A 3,940-nucleotide genomic window follows, 5' to 3' on the forward strand; every position below is an offset into this window, starting at 1 on the left:
TCTTTTCTTATGAAAATCTCTAGTAATTCCGGTAAATAGTCTGTATCACTTAATAATTCCACATAGGCATCATAAAATCTTTCTCTTGTTAATAGTCCAATAATATGCGTGTTTCTATACAAATAAAACACATCATCTTCAACACTAGGACTTGCTATAATACTCCAAGCACGGGTTTCCAATAATTCTGGACGCTTAGTCATACAATCATGAGCAAAATCATGATTAGATCCTGCCGTACATCCCTCACATATTAGTGTTTCATTAAAATTCCATTTTTCAATAGCCTTCTTTATACATTCGCGATCCACTTTTTCACTATTACAACAATCTAAAGCCCAAAATCATGATGTTCTTGATAATACAACTGGAGATGTTGGTGGCGTTGGTGAAACTGTTAGCACCGGTGAATCTATTGCGTCAAAATCAAATTCTTCATCTGACGTGATTCGTATATTTCGGTTTCAGCATCAGGTATTTCTTCAATATTGCTATTGCAAAGATCCTTCTTCTCATACGACTGCATGATATATCTTTATATATTTTGTCTCTTATAACCTGTATTTAAAGTATTTTCACAACCGCAAGGTAATCACGTGTTCAGCATTCCCAACATTAAAGTTCTTTTCTATTCTTAAATACCATACGGACATGTTTCAACATGCTCACCTACCACGTCCCCAATCTTTCTTTTAACAATGTCTTTTGTTTACCTACCGCGGCACCAAACTTATTTCTATTAGTTTTTGTCTCCAGCCTGTGACGTTTATCTTCCACGTCCCCAATCTTTCTTTCTTTTGTGTTTTTCACCGACAATGTCTTTTGTTCATCTACCGCGGCACCAAAGTTATTTCTATTAGTCTGTCTCCAACCTGTGATGTTTATCTTACACGTCCGCAATCTTTCTTTTGTTCACCTACCGCGGCACCAAAGTTATTTGTATTAGTCTGGCGGTATTTTGTAATGTTTACCAAACGTGTCAACGGTCTTCCTTTGTATTTGAATTCAAGTTTTACAACGCCCTGCAAGCACATATCATCACTTCTACCTAACCGGTTTTCCAAAAGCGCGCGAAAAGTTCAGTTCATGTCTTAAGTTCACCAGCAAAAGACGTACGGAAACCACGCAGTGTATATGTACCAGCATAGGGTATGGTACCATAGTATACGTATTCCGTACACGAACTTTTACCACGCTCACCGAGTATGCTATGCATGCGATCCGTCAAATTAAAAAGTCCCGCATGAATAAATATTTCCCTCCCATCATACAACGTTCACCTCCGAAGCTTGGGGTCCCGGGTTCATTCTCAGTACGTACCACATAAACTTTTACACACTGTAAGTGTTCTGAGCTTCTAATAAAATGGTTTCCTCCCAAAATATGTTGCTACGACTAATTTATTAGGAGAATATAAAATAAGAAGCGAAGCAATATAAAAACCGACATAATGGTGGGACTCAAATATTTCATTTTTCCAAATTATATATATATATATATATATATATATATATATATCAATGTGAGTTTCTATTAGTCAAACCCATTTGTATAATACAAGATTCGAACACCGGTATTCATCTCATTCTGAGTATCTACTAGTCAAAAAAAAACATCTGTATAATATGAGATTCAACACGGGTCTTCATCTCATTCTGAGTTTCTATTAGTCAAAATCATCTGTATAATACGAGATTCGAACACGGGTCTTCATCTCATTGTCAATAATGTAAATATATTTAATATTATTATTAATTTAATCACTGATACGGAAGTAAGTGATAGAGAATAACGTTTCATCACATCAACAGATTTAATTCAAATTCAAATTTAAATTTCCATTATTATTTTTAAAAATATCCAGCATACATTCTGTACAGTCACGTATACAGACTCGAAAAAGAGGACACGACCTTTCCAACAATACACACATGTAATCACAGCTAAAAAAAAGTATACAGCCTCGAAAAAGAGGACACGACATGTCATCAACCACTAATGACCTAACTGACCGTCTGCCAACACATCCATTAAAGGATACAGAGTTTTCTAAATTAATTTTGGAACATAACGGTACCTGGAGAGAAGTAGCTCCTCTTCTACTCTCTGCGAGACCCATCTTGATGTTGTCCTCCCATCTGCTCCTAGGTCTTCCTAATGGTCGTTTTCCAATTGCTCTTCCAGTCAAGACTTTGAAAGCGTTTCTACTTTCTTCCATTCTAGCTACATGACCTGCCTACCTAAGCCTCCTAGACTTGACGACCCCAACAATGTTGAGTAAACCGTATAACTTATGTAGTTCCTCGTTATGAAGTTTCCGCCATTCCCCATTCAAGTTCCTCTTGGGTCCGAATATTCGTCTCAGGATCTTGTTCTCAAATACTTTCAGTCTCTGTTCTTCCTTCAGAGTAACCGACCATGTTTCGCAACCAAACAGAACAGTACTCATGATTAAAGTTTTGTATATTTTAAGTTTCCAATTCCTCGACAGAATTCGCGACTACAAGAGATTTTGAACCGATTAGTAACACGAATTCCCTGCTTTTAGTCGACATTTAATTTCTACGTGAATATGATTTTCCTCTGTTAATATTGATCCTAGATATTCGAAAGTATCCACTTTATCAAATGTATTATTTAATATTTTAACGCATCCATAATTTCCTGTATTACAGTTCCGACGTACTTCCATGTATTTAGTTTTCTCTGCATTTACTTCTAAACCCATGTCCCTGCAAGCGTTTAATAGAATTTCTGCATTTCTTTCTGTTGTTTTCCTATCATCCCCTATTAAATTTACATCAGCATATGCCATAACCTGGTGAATACCATTCAACTTTAAGCCCTGGTTGCTATCTTTGATTTTCCTTATAGCGTATTCCAGAACAAAGTTAAATAATAATAGCGACGACGCATTTCCTTGTTTCAGGCCATTTTCGACGTGAAAGCTCGTGGACAAAAATTTTCTACCCGGACTTTACTTTGGGATTCATTTACACATATCTTAATTAATCTAATTAGGTTTGTCGGTATTCCAAGTTCTGTAAGAACGTTGTTGTTGATTCAAGTGTTTAATCACTTCAGCCTGTATTTTATTCAATTTTGATCCTAAATCATAAATTCTCCGTGTGAGGTACACATTTGACAATTTTGCAATCGTAGCGCACATGACTACCGAGCTGGTGCACTTACCTATTTTACCCATAATGGTCTACGATAAGACAAGAACCTTGTCAGCGTTGCCATACTCGGTACAATTGCTCCAAATTCAGCTCTTTTTCTCATTCATTGGCCTGTTGGTACCACGCTGTTATTTTCACCCCCTTCTGAGGAAAAGTTTGTACAATTCTATCTAATTCAGCACCATTTAACAAATACTTATCATATTTTCAAAAGTGTCACTAAGACTTTTCCTAAATTTCACGTACTCATACTGTTGTTGGACTCCTAAAAAAATACTGTTGAACATCATTCTGTGACATTGCATCGTATAACGCTACGAACTTTGTGTGGAAAATTTGTCGTAATTCGAACTATACCGGGAAACAAATAATGCAAGGTGCAAGGATCCGCTCCGCGCATGAAGGAGACGAGAAAGAAGCGGTATGCTGGAAATTTTAGCTTAAAAAGGGCACCTACACGTTGAATCAAGTCTTGAATATCCTGAAGAAGACCAACGGTTTACTTTGAAATATAGGCGCTTTTGATTTTCTTACAATACACACCGAAAATGACAACTGTTTTCGCTTTTAATTTGCGGTCTCTGTTATACTTCCTACGTGCGAAAAAAAAAAGTTTCATCTACTTCCACGGTTATTCGGGGTCCCTCTATTCTGGTTTTTAAAAAGAGCACTTTCTTGATTTCGACGCTTGATAGAGGGGGAGTTGTAGAACCATCTTTTTTGGCTTCATGTTATAGATCCATGTATTACACTGGTAT

Source organism: Thermobia domestica, chromosome 7, assembly GCF_964235325.1.
Source record: "Thermobia domestica chromosome 7, izTheDome1.hap1.1, whole genome shotgun sequence".
Lineage (NCBI taxonomy): Eukaryota > Metazoa > Arthropoda > Insecta > Zygentoma > Lepismatidae > Thermobia > Thermobia domestica.